Genomic DNA, 16,632 nt, shown 5'->3' with positions numbered 1-16,632 from the left:
GCAAGACAATAGAAGAAACAGTATGTTCAGATTCAGAAATGACACAAATCCCTGAGGAGAGTCTATACACGAGTGCTAGGTGTAAGCCAGAAATTTCTGATACTATACTAATAAAAGAAGCCTCTTTTCAGCATTTCTGCAGATGTGTGGATGAGCAGCCCAAAGGTAGTTGGTGATACACAAATTGAGGATGCCACTTTGGAATTGCAGGATGTAGGCAGGATGAGTGGGATATTTGTGTAGCTGATGACTGCGCTAATGAGGATGTTGAGGAGGATGATGTTGTTTGTGTAAGTCCTGCACCAGTGGAAGCAGTTCTTGCACATGATAAGAATAAGGCCATTGTCATGCCTAGGCATAAGACCAAATAATCCACCTTTTATGTTTGGAATTATTTTTACCCAAATCCAGACAAGCCATTTGTAGCGTTTGTAAAGCCACAGTCAGTAGAGGTGGGGACCTTAACAATCTAGGAACCTCATCCATGTTACGCCATTTGAAGCGAGTTCATGGCAAGCTGTTGGGAAAATCTCAAACTCGCTAAAAAATAACAACAAGCAGTCCAGCATCAGCTAGCTCCCTTCTCTCACCTAGATCCCAGCACCTGCAATCTACACTCAGAACACCTTCCTCATCAATATCCTCTGTAGCGAATGGAGTTAGTCCTGCATCCAAGTTGCTAAGGCTAGATGACTGCTCCACTATCCATGATTCCTCTGAAGAATTATTGAGCGTTAGTCCCTCTGCTGCTGCTGCTGGGGGTGGGTCTTTAACCAAGAAGCAGACCAAGGGGGCAGCACGGTGGCATAGTGGTTAGCACTTCTGCCTTACAGCACTTGGGTCATGAGTTCAATTCCCGACCATGACCTTATCTGTAAGGAGTTTGTATGTTCTCCCCGTGTTTGCGTGGGTTTCCTCTGAGTGCTCCGGTTTCCTCCCACATTCCAAAAATATTCTAGTAGGTTAATTGGTTGCAACAAATTGACCCTAGTATTTCTCCATGTGTGCTCGAAAATTTAGACTGTAAGCTTCTATGGGTCAGGGACTGATGTGAGTGAGTTCTCTGTACAGCGCTGCGGAATTAGTAGCGCTATATAAATAGCTGATGATGATGATGATGAAGAAGACTACTAGTAGTTTACAACAATTGACTGGCTCCCCCACCACCCAGCGGGTAGTGGGGGAGCCAGCATTGAAAAAAAAATATTGAAAACGAGCCTGGTCAGGACATTATTCGGAAACCGGAAGTAGCGTGCGTTCCACAGTGGAACGCACACTACTTCCTGTTTCCTGTTGGAGAGCAGAATTTTTGCTTTGCAGCACATGGATCAGCCACCCTTCTTCTGGGACATCCAACATGAGCATCTGACATTTGGGCTCAGCAACACCGCAAGTACTCTAGACGTTTCATACCCTCTCATCTTCCTATCCTGGATATAAGCATTTAGAAGCAACCAATTTTTCAGTGGTTCAGGATAGTTCTATTTTTTTCTATTGTTTCTTTTTTCTTTCTTTTTTCTTTCCAATTTCCATATGTGCACCTTAGTGTTTATTGTTTATTCTGATAGTGATTATTCATTTGTATCTTGGCATCCACATTTGTTTTCCTGTATTGGGATTTTATAATAAGTATAGCCTAATAGGTTTGTCATATATATATTGTACTCAATTATTTCACTGTCTATTAGCGTTGAAAGGGGCACATGTGAAATTGTGAAGGGGCAAAAGTAACAATGCAGGGGCACAGTGTGATGATGGAGGGACAAAAGTGACAACTGCTAGTACCGTTGGTTGTTGCTGCTAGGTACGCCCCCAATGATGCCACACCCCAAATGATATGTCCACACCTCCTTTGACATAGCTTTCCTTCTAATCAGCTATAGGAGTATATGGTATGCTAAAAAAACATAGTGCTATGGATTGTTTCAGGGAAGGGGAGCCCCCAACCAAGATCTTGCCTAGGGCCCCATGGAGTCTAAATCCGGCTCTGCCCAGTCGCAAAGTGGATCACAGATGCCATGGCAACTATGCTAGTATTAGAGCTGCATCCAATATCTACTATTAATGCAGCCAGTTTTAGACAGTCAATTGAGGTCTTGTGTCCCCGTTACCAAATTCCATCACGACACCATTTTACAAGAAAAGCTATTCCTCACCTGTACAAGAAGGTTCATAAAAATGTAATAATTGGGCTACAAAATGCCATTCTACCCATTGTACACTTAACCACAGATATGTGGACAAGCGGAACTGGGCAAACTAAAGATTATATGACTGTGACAGCCCACTGGGTTGGTGATTCCCCTTCACCAGCAGGAACAGCAGCAGCATGTACCCAAGTACGTCACATTTTTTAGAGACAGGCGACTCTGTTTATCACCAGCTTCACTAAGAGGCATACAGCTGGCAAACTGTTACAAAAATGAAGGGATGTCATTGCAACATGGCTTTTCCCGCTTGGACTTTCCTCAGGATATGTTATTTCTGATAATGCCACCAATATTGTGAGAGCATTACAGCTAGGTGAATTCCATCCCATTCCCTGTTTTGCTCACACAATCAACTTGGTAGTGCAGAGCTTTTTGAAAATTGTCAGGGATGTGCAGGAGATGCTGTCTGTGGCTCATAAAACATCTGGACATTTCCGGCATTCGACAACAGCGTGTAGGAGACTGCAGCAGCTACAAGAACAATTTATTTTGCCCTGCCACCAAGTGAAGCAAGAGGTGGTAAAAAGGTGGAATTGCACCCTGTATATGCTTCTGCGGATGGAGGAACAGCGAAAAGCCATCCACGCTTACTCCACAAGTCATGACATTGGGAAAGGAGGGGGGATGTATTTTACTCAAGCGCAGTGGACAATATTTTCTGTGTTGTGCAAGGTGTTGAAACCATTCAAAGTAGTCACCTGTAAAGTCAGTTCAGACACTGCTAGCTTGAGCCAAGTAATTCCCTTAATTAGACTTTTGGAAAAGCAGCTTGAGAAATTGAAGGAGGAGATGAAACAAAGCCATTCCACTAAGTATGTCGGACATGCGGATCAAGTACATTATTCGCTTTGCCAGGATCCAAGAGTTATCAAAATCTTGAAATCGGATCACTACATTTTGGCAATTGTGCTTGATCCTAGGTTTAAGAGCTATGTCTTCTCTTTGTTTTCAACTGACCCAGATCTCAAGAGATGCAAGGAGCTCCTAGTGAGCAAAATGACAGCTCAAGTGTTACGTGACAGGACTGCATCAGTTTCTCAGTCAGCTGCTGCTAGGAAAAACTTAGCTTTCCCAAGAGATCCAGGGGCGATGCAGATGACTCAGCACAAAATTTTGACATCTGGTCTGGTCTAAAAGAATTGACCAAAAACCGTAATATCTCTATTGTAACTCCCCCCTGATCCTACTATCAACATCCATAGAATGGTGGAGGATTATTATTACTTTTTTAATGGTATATAGACATCAGTTTTATTAACAAAGAACAACGTTGCTTGCAGCAGTAATGTAAGCATGGATGTCTAAATAGACGTGTATATGTATTACTCAAACCTTCCTCTTTGCTGCTGTTTCATCAGTATTACACAAAGTGTTTGTAATCTGTACTTTACGTCAAAGGTACCTAGATATATTTAAATTTTTTGGGATTGGGGCCGACCTGAAGCTCAGTGATGACCTTGCTTTTTGCTGTGAATATCAATGGCTCTTTTTAATGCATTGTCTGGAACAAGATCATGTCAGAGTGATCACAGCCAATTTTTGGACAAGTGGCGGATTTACCCTTCTGAAGTTAGTTTTCAATCATCCGTTCAATTGTTTCTCTTTCGTACGCGTGACCACATACTTTGCTTTTCACTGGGTTCGCCATCTCCAACTATGTTATAGGAGTGTTCTGGGTGACTGCGATTTCCTTGTCTTCATCTTCCAATGCTTAGTCTGCAGCGGCCGGTGACACACCCATTTGTTTTCTCAGGTCTCTTAGCTGTTCTTTAAACTGGACATATTTATCATCCTGCCTCAGGGCATCCTCTGTATTATTCTTCTGAAGCGCAGTGTATCTCTCGTGTACAAGCTCTCTTAAATCTGTGATCTCATCCGGTGGTTCAAGTTTTAACTTAAGTACGGTCTCCTCAACTGCATGTATATATTGGTTTAAATCTCTGTTCAATGTAGCATATTCCAACAGGATGGATTCCATGCTGCCCACATGTTCCGTGTCACAGTCTGTCTGAAGCAGATGTAATGCCACTCCAGTTGTAATATCCATTCCTGTGTCTACATGAGTTTGGCAGTTCCTCAGGGATGAGAGGGAGGTATTCACAGAGAAGAAGAAGATTAAAGATGCTGCACAAGCAGACATGGTTTAATAATGTAGAGTTCATTGACAGCACTGATGGGCTTAAGGCAGCTAAGCTATTGGTAGCTTGTTTTGTGGGGGCCCAAACAAACCAAGCACTTCCGCTACAAAAGTGGCACTGCTTGTCACTGAAGTGCTTTGTTTGTTAAACTACACATGTCCTTTTCAATATGTTACATAAGGGTGGGTGAGAGGGCCCAAGGACAATTCCATCTTGCACCACTTTTCTTTTCTGCCACTGCTGTGTGGAAATGTTTCCTAGATGTGCTGTGGACTGCCATGTGTTTGTACTCGCTGCAGTCTTTGGCCAAAAGTGTTTGTAAACAATATTGTGACCTGTGAGGTGGTCAAAATGGACTAGAAATGACTGGAAATTAGTGTTATTGAGGTTAATAATAATGCAGGAACAAAATAAGAGCAAAATTATGTGATTTTAGCATATTTTAGCAATTTTTCAAAAAAATAGACTTCCAAAACCAAAACATGAAGTTAACCCAGATCTAAAACCAAAACCAAAACACGGGGGTCAGTGAGCATCTCTAATATAAATGGCATACCACATGCTAATTGGTCAGTTAAGTGAGTCAATGGGTTCCTAGGGAGGGGGGGGGGCAGTCCAGTATGGTAAGAATTACTCACCACTCCGGAGGCCCCTGTTCTGGGCTGGCACATGTGCAGAGAGGTCCAATTATGGCTTTCAGTTCCATTGTAACCACTGTAATCATTTTTATCACAGTGGAGCTCATAGTCCAAACGGGGCTTCAATGTACCAGCACGAGCATGCACAGAGGAAGTAGTAATTCTTGGGGTCTGCATGTACTGAAATTTGGGTTCCCTTGGCATGGGCCCTGTGATTGATAGTTACACTCTTGTAAAGTTGGAAGCTTACATAAAAATGTATTTAGCACCAGGACCCAATGTATAAAAGCAACTAATATTTTGGACCGATATGAATGACCAATAAACTTAATGGTGGACCCCAAACTTTCTTATAATGACCTAGACACTCAAGATAAGCTTATTATGAAAAGTACACTATATTTTCTAAACCCTTTTGGCAACAATCCCTTAAATGACTATATTATTCTTCACGCTGATCTTTTTTTATATTGTTTATAAATGTTTCCTAGTGGCTACTAAATGTAATTTAAATTATTACATACATATATAATTTGACTAACCTAAGTAAGACTTGCAGAACGTAAAACAATTCATTCCAGTTCATTCATAAAACAGACCTGGCAAAAGTTATTCCATCTTATGTCTTTTCCCTGTTTTATCAACTACTTTTTATTTATTATTCACAGCCAGTATCCACTACTATGAGAAATAATCATAAACACTTTGAGGTTTATTTACCAATATTGCTCAAGGTGAAAATCTCCACTAAAACCATAGCAGCATGACAATCAACTTTATCCTGTATAGTTCAAGTTAGACAAATACAGTACATTTCTGATTGATTGCTATGGGTTTAGTGCAGAGTTTTAAAATAAACTTTTGTAGGATTATAAATACAAGTATAACAGATTGTTTACAAAATGAATATCAATACTAACAAATGATGATGACAAATAGTACAGTCTGAACAATTTATAGACATTAAAGGGTGATAAAACATATAGAACTATATAGTATACATACTGTATGTTAATCTTAAAATAAAATAATACAGTTTATATTATAAATTTATAATAATGACACTAGAGTTTCAACATAAATATTGTTGTTGTTGTTGTTGTTGTTGTTGTTGTTGTTGTTGTCGTTTTGTAACTAAAGATGATATGACCTGTAAAAAAATCAAGAAATACACTTTTCAATTTTTATTATTGGGAGTTAAGAGATAATGGCAGCGTTTTCGGAAAATTGCCTGTTATCACAGACTGAGGGCCAACCTGCAAGCCGGAAACCTTAGGATAAACTCATTGAAAATGATTGGATTATTATCTGGCATGTTAGTAAATGCAGCTGGAAAAATACCCTAATTGGTCTGTGTGTGCAGTCATCTTCTGATAGATAAACCTCCAGATTTCATGGAATTTAGACACATTGGGAAGAATTGTATAAAACTGGAAGATGCAGAAAGTGCCGTGAAACTGTCTTTATACAGAGGTAAGTTAAGTCCATATTCTATAATAACAATTTTTAAAAAAAATACATTTTATTAATGACTTCCCAGCAGTAAAATAATTACTCATTCATTTACATGCTAATATATTGTGTGGAAAAAAAATAAGTATGAACTTAATAAGTTTGTTATTGGTCTTAAGACGCCAAGGCGAGCTGTGATTCTGCAAGCCAAATAGGTAATTTTATAGCTAATTGCCTACAAATCGTAGTCCCAATACATACTTACGATAGTCCTTGTTACATACTTTACGGAATATGGCTTATAGTATCTCTTCTATGTCAATGTTTACATACACTTTAACATGACTTTCATCAGACCTGAGTTTGTGGAAAGGCAACATAGATTGAGATTGAGACTTGTAGCTCTGTATTGCTTAGGAGAGAGCTGCAAATGTGACAAAAAAGGTAAATCCGAGTCTGGCTTTAGACTATTAACTTTAGTCTAGTAAATTAGAATTCTTACTTTTTTCTTTAGCTGTTAGCGCTTTTGCTCCTGGAATGATCTTTTACAAAATATAATATATAAGCTATCAAAAACATTGCACAACATTGACCGGACATTCTCTTCATCACCACCAGGGGCTGTCTGGGCTGGGGGACATCTGCCCCCTGGGCCAGTCCCATTGTGGGCTACCTTGGGCTGGGTCACTGGGTCACTTGCATTTTTTTCCTTTAAAATAGGCTGCTGAGTTAAGTCTTGCCCCCCAGGCCAAAATTTGCCTGTCCTCCCCTGATCACCACTCACACTATAGGAGGCTTAGCAACAATCACCAGGAGGAAGGAGGTCACCCACAGGGAGCAGAGCATCTCTCATATATATCTATCAGGATTTCTGTCTAGATAACAACATGATCGCCTCTAAAGGAGCAACTTGTATTCTCACATATCTTCAACATTCTAATTGTTACTTGATATGCATTACATGTCCACTTACGAATGCATTTGATAACCATCTCACCTTCACACTGTGATTTCAAAGCTTGATTTAAGCCTGTCCTTGTTGAAAAAGTGGTGTAACCATTTAAATAAATTGAGAAAACTTTTCCTGTGATTTACAAGTGTATTCCATTCAGGACTTGGATTTATGAGTGATTTTCTACATTTCTGGCCTTTTTTATCTTGTATTTTCCTTATTGTTTTGTGTTTAAAGAAACAAAAAAAATCACAAAAAATGTACTTAAGTTCCACACAAAATAAATATGCACATGGCCAATTACATTTACATGTGCCAAAGGGGACACTTACTTGTATTTCTAAAATTCACACAAAAAAAACATTAAAAATGAAAGGAAACAAATCAAATGTGGCAAGACATTAATTATTTCATTTCATCAGGACACAGAGAAGTTAGAGCATTTCCAGAGTTCCCAAGTTTTACAGGGGATCACTTCAGTAAGATATACACACAGGATGTTACAAGTTCCATATTGTTTCCATTTTATTTAGTGACATGGAATTGGTTTATTTTGACTTTTACATATGACAGGTTTCTGCGTCTTGTTTCTTGCTTTTCACCAACTTAATGTTAGCACGATCCCAGCCCAGGAAATTCTGTACAAAGAAGGACATAAATTTGATTATCAAACATTAAAAACATGTTTGTTTCAGATTAGATTAGATCTTGCAGGTAAGAGAGACTGCAGTAGGGTTTCATCATCCCCCTTAGGATCCAGAGACCGTCATACAGTAACATGTGATTTGCAATCACAGGCTGAGCCATAATGACTTCATCTAGGATCCTGGCCATGACACATTCGTTATTCTTATAGAAACAGTATCAGATAATATTTGCCCATCTGCAGTTGATTTGTATCTTACAAGCTGATGTTAAATATTTAAGTTACAGAAGACATCAAGAATACTTTGAGACACTTAGATTAAAGCAGACGTTACTCAATAATGTTGTTAGTTTGTTGCTCAGAAAGCTTGAACAGAAATACAACAGCAACTAAAAGATTGCAAATGTTACAGATGTGGCATCTGTTCTTGCGTTTTCCCAGAGGTCTAATCACTCTCTACTCTGCAGCCAAACAATGAACAGTTTTCTTCCCCCCACGCTCGACTTCCACAATTATTGGTAAAAGATAAACTGGTTCCAATTAGATTCACATGGTTTGAAGCAGGTGTGCACATTGACCTTTGAGTGGGAGATGACTAGGCTATGCATTCTGCGCTCTACCATCTCCAGCTGCAGCCCCTCTCCGGAGAATTCACACATCAGCAGAGTCAGAACAAAGATGACGAATGCCTGATAGGTCCTCAGATGTGTCACTTGAATACCCATTGTGAAATGCCAAACAAATGTATGAAAGAAAGGATTGCTTGAGTGACTGATCTCCCAATACTTCAGGTGATACTTCCAACATGTCTTGAAAATCTCTAAGACACAACTGGGGATTCAAAAATAAAATAAATCCAAATGTTAGTTTTCTTTAATGGTGGATGACAGTGGTTAGATGACATGCATTATAAATCAGAGTTGAATCAGAGAGAGCCTTTGAGGAAATGACATCATCACCAGTCTGCTTTCAATCCATAGTCTCACCAATGCATTGTTGGGAAATGTAATGATATATTCGCAGTGACTCAGAAACATGATGTGAAGTATTACTATACATGGCTGTGTATGTCTGTGTGTAAGTCCTTAGAATGTTAGGTCATGTAATATAACAGAAAGTAAACCTGAATGTTCATGATAATGTAAAATATTGCAAAATAGTGCAAAATAATTCTGAAATACTATATATGTGTAAATATGTCACAGAGAAAACTATTGATGGACAAGAACAGCGGGATACCATGAACCTAGAATCCCTCCTCTAGACCATAGTTATTGTGTAAGACATGTGGTGAGCTGCAGTCTCTAGCACTACACAATTACTGGCACCTATTTAAAGGGCAGTGTATTGTGAAAAAAAATGAAAAATTTTCCCACCTGGTTTATTGAATGACTCTCTGATACGGAAAATGCAGAGTAGCGTTTTTTACACAACTGTGCACATATGAATTGGAGCCTGGCCCTATTCGGTTTCTGATGGATTGTCTGCCAAGATACTTTACCCAACCTTATTTTGAGAATTTAATGTGAGATGTGCATATCTATAAAACTAAAATCTCTTTACCAACTATTAAACTTTGACCATCCCCTTAATTTAACCATATCCTTTTATCTCATAAAATACTGCTTGTTTCATATTTATGCTGATACCTTAAATACTTCATGACATTAAGGCACATCTGCGGCTGTCTTTGACTGCTTAATTTGACATTTTTATTTTTTATTTATATTAGTATATGTGTCTTTAATGCTGCTTGTATCAAACAGGGGTAGGAAGCGCCTGGCACTGGTAAGGACAAACATAACTGACCTGGGAACTCTGTTCTGTCCAAAGATCCAGAATAGTCAAACACACAGCACCCGAGGTCAGGAACTGTATAAGGCAGTATGATCTAGGCCACAAGCCGAGGTCAAGATTGGAAGGAGCGGAATGGTCGAGCTCACTAGCCGAGGTCAAGGATTATAGAAAAGAGAGTGGTAGGGTATGCAAAAGTAAAGTGACAGAATATCAACAGGAAAGAAGTTCTAACAGCAAATGTTCAGAACTAGTATCTTGCTCAGGTATAGAGCGCTAAGACAACATACCTCAAGCAGGAGGAAATCAGATGCGGGCACTAATGAGGCGTGTTGCCATAATCATGTGCCAAAGTGAAAATCCTCAATGCAACAGTTACATTCACATCACAATCTTGCATATTGATATCACATATGGTCCACACAGGACACTGGCACTTACCAATGATGAAGGGGCTCTGACAAAGAGGAAGGGGGCTCTAGACACCTGGGTGGGGTGAATTAGATGACAGTGTCTTACTAATGTGCTTCCTCATTAAACTGTGGAAAAGCCAAACAAGTATTACATTAAAATCTCTGTCTGGGTACAATTTACCACCTCTGAACATGTGGTATTGATGTGGGCCTTCAGAAGCTTGTGAACAATCACACAGAATCTGGCACGCCTATTGAAATGCACAACATCCACCCACCACCATATCCCTTCCCATTAAGCAAACAAAGCAAAATCAGTTTTTTTTTTGCATTTGTATGCATAATGTCTGCACAATTTATAATTTATTCCGCATTTATTATATAATACACCTGTCCACCATCTAGACCACTCCTCTATTTTTAAACAAGAAAAAATGACTGCCTCTAACTGGCAACAAGAAACAGCATCTGACTGCGAGCTCTGAAAGTGGTATTTAAAAAGAGAGCTACAACCCGCAGACTACTGCTATAGTCAGCAGATATAGGGGTGCAATATTTCATTCTTCTTGAGAGTATAATTAGGAATCCCAAAAGAATCTTAAATATAGTTATTGTATAACTAAAAGGATTTATTTAGAATTTTGTTTCTTTATGAAATCGTATGTTGTGAAGCTGCATTTTTTTTTTTAAAAGGAAGAATCCATCAGTGGGCTTTATCATGATATAAACACTTGCTCCCTCTGTCTTGAAGAACAGAAGCGGGTCCTCGGACTGTCCGTGTGTGTTGTCAAAGCCACTTCCTAACGAACTTCTCACATGTATGAACGTATGCTAGAATACAGAACCATCTCCATTGATGAGGTATAGCATACACTAGCTCTGGTCTGTCTGTCTGTCTCCAAGATATCTGTGTGTGGCCCCAGCCAATCCCAGACATCATCCATAGTCTATCATATGACATCATTTTTTATCAATCAGCCTGAGGATCTCACCTGTGCAAGATCATTAGATGCTTTGAGGGATCCAATAGAAGGGCTCAAGATATTTTATTTTATTTCCTTTAATCCTACCTAAAAACGAAAAAAATAGTTTTGGGTAAACGTAATCTTCAATATTAATTATAAGCATATATATTCCCCCAAGTAGAAATATTAGTGTATGATGCTGTTTAAAGAAAGTTGAAACTTTTATTTACTGTATAATATTATTGATAGACAATTGACATGCGTAACTAAATACATTTGTATTCCTACAACATGAGCACAAAGTTTCAGTGCACCCAGAAAGTAATGTCAAAAAGAATACATCCTTTGATAGAACATGAAGTATCCTGTTAAAAGTCGCTCGTAGTGTGGAAGACATATAAAACTTTTCATTTTTCATTCAAGAGGAAAAACTTTAATTTAAAAAGGAATGAAATCTTCAATATTTGATCTGCAGCAAAAAAATATATAATTGAATATAGGCTACCTATTGGTGGTTTACGTTGAACGGCTGCTGTAGAAAATATATATTGCTGGCTTAAGAAAGTGGAAAAAAGAGAAAAATAATAACAATGAAAATAGCACTTTTTTATATTGAAAAAAAATATTGAACAAAATCAAAATTCCTGTTTGGTGTACTAAAAGAAAGTCAAAGTTATAAAAAAAATCATTTGTATTCCAAAGCTTTAAGTCTCCAGCATAATTAAAAATAACCTTATACTATGATTCCTTCCAGACAAGGTCATTTTCTTAGCACTTACAGCTGTACACAAGGCCACCTCCTGAGATGTCTTATGGGACTAGTTAACTAGTCATAGAAACCTATCACTCCTGCTCATTAGTACCATTCTAAATACTTACCGTGTAAAGCATTGTACAATTACTACTTAATGGAAGGAAATGTTCTTTTATGTATTGTGTGATAATTTGATCTGTAGGTCTCCATTAGATGCCTAATAAGTATATGAGGTGAATCATATTCTACAGCAGCCTATGGTGTAGACATTACACAAACGTGCATTGATTACCATACAGGAAAACAGCTTGAGATTGTGTGAAAGCGCTGACCACCACAGCTTACATTATAATAGGAAACAAGAATGGGGCAACAAAAGTCACATTGAACATATGTTTACATACTCTCATGTGCTTGGATGGCATTAATATCTATTCTTATATTATTCCACGAGAACTAGGGGGAAAAAAACATAAAAAGAAAATAAAATCCACCCAAAAAATAACTAGAAAAACACATACTTAAACTTATATTTAATTTACATCCCACGCCTGCTACAACTAAATCATCCTCATCATCATCATCAGTTATTTACATACCGCCACTAATTCCGCAGCGCTGTACGGAGAACTCACTCACATCAGTCCCTGCCTCATTGGAATTTACACTCTAAATACCCTAACATACACACAGACAGACAGAGAGAGAGACTATGGTCAATTTGACAGCAGCCAATTAGCCTACTAGTATGTTTTTGAAGTGTGGGAGGAAATCGGTGCACCCAGAGGAATACCACGCAAGCAAGTGGTGCTTGCGTGTGAGAGAACATACAAACTCCACACAGATAAGGCCATGGTCGGGAATCGAACTCATGACCCCAGTGCTGTGAGGCAGAAGTGTAACCACTATGGTGCAGAACAAAATTATGGGTATGTTGGTTGAACTAATTGCTTGAAGGTAACTAAAGGAAGGATCATGGAAAAGATGTTTACACTATATGCCTGGTTTAACCTATATATAACATAAATGAAACCACTATTTACAAACCAGGTTACGAACAGAAAGTCCTATCAGTGGCAAAATAACATTTGCTTGACTAGAGTAAAAAATACAAAAGTTATTCCCTGTGAAACCAACACAACACAAATGTAAAAATAGATCTATGGGTAAATTTATCAAGCTGTGGGCTTGAAAAAGTGGACATGTTGCCAATAGCAACCAATCAGATTCTAGTTATTATTTACTTAGTACATTCTACAAAATGACAGCTATAATCTGATGGGTTACTATAGACATCATCTTTACTCCATCATCTCCCCTTTTTCTAACCCGCAGTTTGATAAATTTAACCCTAAGTCAAGAAGGTGCAAAACTCACCCAGAAAGTTCTCATCCCTACTATATCTTACCTGATATATGTGATTGCAAGTTTGTCATTGTACTAATATTTAATCTGAGCATTCCTGATATTTTAAATGCAAAAAAAAATACTTGTGCTTCTAACCTCTACCCGTGTACTACAGTTCAGTTAAATATAGAGATTCTTAGTGCTACCTTGGCCAAATTCGTAAGCTCCTTCACCAGCTACTAGATGATCTCTGTTAGGTGGACACCTAACACAGAGTAATACTACAAGTCTGTGCAAAAAAGTTATCTCTAAACCTAATAATAAGGGGCTCAACTGCAAACCTTTACGAAGGGGGTAAATCCCCCCAAGTGAAACAGAAAATTGTACATTTAAGAAGGGGCTCTGGAGCTTAATTAGAGTAGGTCAATGTTGTTAAAAGAATCAAAAATGTAATAAATAATAAGCACAGAAGACAGTGTGCAATGGGAACAAAATAACCCAATTTGAAATACCAAAAGAAAAGAACAGCATTACAACATTACTCTTCTCTAATTTAGCTCAAGTGCAATTTCCCCCCCTTTTTTATGTACACATTCATAAAATTTGCAAGTGAATGTAATATGTGTGATATATGCCTCACCAACATTCTTTTATTACAGTACTTATGATTTATTTCCAAATCTACTTTCATAATAGCTTATGAAATTGGTTTCTTTTATAGACTTTCAAAGTAAGTTGATTTTTATTTTGTTTTATTTTCCTGGTAGAAAATAATTTATTATAATGATATGAATGGAATTCCACTAAAACTGTCAAAGTAATCCGTGGGATGTAGTTGAAATGGCGACAATAAAATTTTGCCATTTAGAATGTTAACACCATACTGTCGACAAACAGAATGTCGACACTGTGACTGTCGATATTACAACCTGTTAACATTCTGAATGTTGACCTTTTAACTGTGTCGACATTCTGATTGTCGACAGTATAGTGTCAACATTCTGAGTGGCAAAAGTTTTCATTGTCACCATTTTGTTCCCAACTCGTAATCCACAGTAGACAAAAGAGTATATATTGTGAAATGTGAATGTACCTGGTCTGTGTATGTAGTTATTTTAATCATTAATTAAATGTACATTTTTTTTTAAAAATGCTATGCTTTGAAAAGCACTGAAATACATCACTTAAAATGACTTATTTATTTTGAGTTGCTGTACAAGGTAATTACATGGTAAGAAAATAAAATATGACTGATGTTTTTACAGAAAGCACACACCTCTGTTTTATCCCCTGCTGGTAGTAGAATTTAGAGCTGCAGGTCTTACTTACTATTATAATAGATGGATTTACAAATGGACATAGCAAGGTGATCACATGTGTGGCCAAGATTTACACATCCAGTTTTTTCGTTGCCACAGTTAGTGTGGTATGATGGTGTCTGAATATATATGGTCAGATTATTGCTATCTTCTGACTATATTGTTTGCACCAGATGAATCAGATATTGATTGGGATAAGCAGCCATATTGTGCCCCTAACAGACTAATTGGCCATCTGAATTAGAGAGTGGGCTTTGTGTAAAGTTGGACACAAGTCCATTTACGTAGCCTAAAATCCAAATTCCACTCCTACACATGCGCACAAAAAAGACTGACACCTGCATCTGTATTCAGAGTCAGTCACATCTTGTGTATAGGACTCTTTGTGCTCATAGAGATGGATCAGGAGAGGCCAGGGGCGTGCAAGCCTAGGACAAGTACAATAAATCTGACTGATGTACACCTGGACGCAGACACAGATACACCTGTCAGGAAACAGATTTGTTACGTGTGATCTGCCCTTGGTATAAGATATGAACTGATAATGATGACGATCAGGTGATGTACGTCCGACTCAGCATATTACTTAGAATGTGGGGTTTTTGGAAGCAATTTATGCCTTAGAGGGAAATTACATCCAGCTCTACACAGCCCTAGCCCTGTATGAGATCTTTAATAACAATAAGATGTGTAGAATTCCAAAATGTATTCTGTTACATTGGACTTTGGGGAGTAAATGGGAGTGACATGGGGCACAGATGTATTAAACCATAACAACTAATCAGTCCAGTATATAATTATACAGATGAAAGCATGTTCCTTGTTACTATGCATTACTGCCCATTTCAGCAGGTAAATCACTTCCAAAGCTTTTGAAAGTCTTAATTGTAGGTGCCACACCTTAAGTTTATTTTATTAATATCATGTAGCTGACTGCTCCTGTGCTCACCTGCATCGGCTAAACATCTACTCGAGGAGTTGGACTCCTGTGACACTGACTCCTTTGGGGTACAAAGTCTACTGGCCTTCATGGCTTTCACAAAAGGGCTCTGCAAGGGGGCTGCAGGAGGAGCACAGATTGTAGTCCCCAATGGAGGCCAGAGGCGGGCAGCAGTAAAACATGGGTGAGAATAGATTGAAATCCATGCAGGTAGACATCAAGAGAAGTCAGAAAATGTAACCAGTCAGGATCCAGCAAAGATCAAGGGAATGTTTATGCATTTTCTAACAGCAAGGTAATGGTTGCAGAGGCAAATGTGTTGTGAAACCAAGGGCTTGGAATAGTCAAGGAACTTCCTTGATTGGCCACATGGGTATCATATGTTCAGTCACTGAGTTAATATATTCCACAAAGGATTCAAAGCAAGTAAATAGTAGGGAACTGTACAACCAGGTGTTTATCCATATGATCACTGCACATGGAGAGACTGACCATGGTGCAAATCCAGTGAGTGACAAATTACAAAAAGGTTAATATGTAGAGAGATGAGTAAAATAAGGCAAGGCTGGTAAGTGACACATCACTAGGTCACGTCTGTTAGTAAACGTATGAGAGTTCATTGAGGTGGCCAGGAGTCATTTGCATATTTGAGTTTATTGTTATTGTGCATGCTTCTAGGTGATTGGGGCTAGGGCAGGGACAATATACACACTGCATTACATTATTACTATAGTTATTACTATTATAAAGTAACAATAGCTGGTATGAAAACATAATAAAAGGGTGAACATATACTATATGCCTTTGTTTTTGGGACAACTGGAGTAAGGAACAGACTTAGGGTAAATATCTGTGGTTCCACTATCTGCATGCGGATAATCACGGAGAAGTGTGTTGTTTTATGTATTTTATATCTTGCAAATAGACTAATATAAAATAACAATGATTATAATAGGCTTCCAAAATAAAGTTCTGTTTACAAATGTATAAAACTTACTAGAGTAGACTATGCATTGAAAAACTAAAAACATCCAAAAAGTGCAACACATGAATGGTATTATATG

The 16,632-nt window shown here is 38.2% G+C and overlaps 1 long non-coding RNA gene and 1 pseudogene across 1 annotated transcript in view; both read right to left on the bottom strand.

Moving 5' to 3' along the window:
• The window catches only part of LOC142098504 (uncharacterized), a 1,185,945-nt gene that overhangs the window by 135,278 nt on the left and 1,034,035 nt on the right, over positions 1-16,632 (bottom strand). The gene's annotated exons all lie outside the window — the stretch shown is intronic.
• Positions 3,656-4,350, bottom strand: LOC142109231 (E3 SUMO-protein ligase NSE2-like; annotated as a pseudogene).

The sequence above is a fragment of the Mixophyes fleayi genome, chromosome 1 (assembly GCF_038048845.1).
Source record: "Mixophyes fleayi isolate aMixFle1 chromosome 1, aMixFle1.hap1, whole genome shotgun sequence".
Classification (NCBI taxonomy): Eukaryota; Metazoa; Chordata; class Amphibia; order Anura; family Limnodynastidae; genus Mixophyes; species Mixophyes fleayi.
This window is presented reverse-complemented; position numbering and strand designations above follow the sequence as displayed.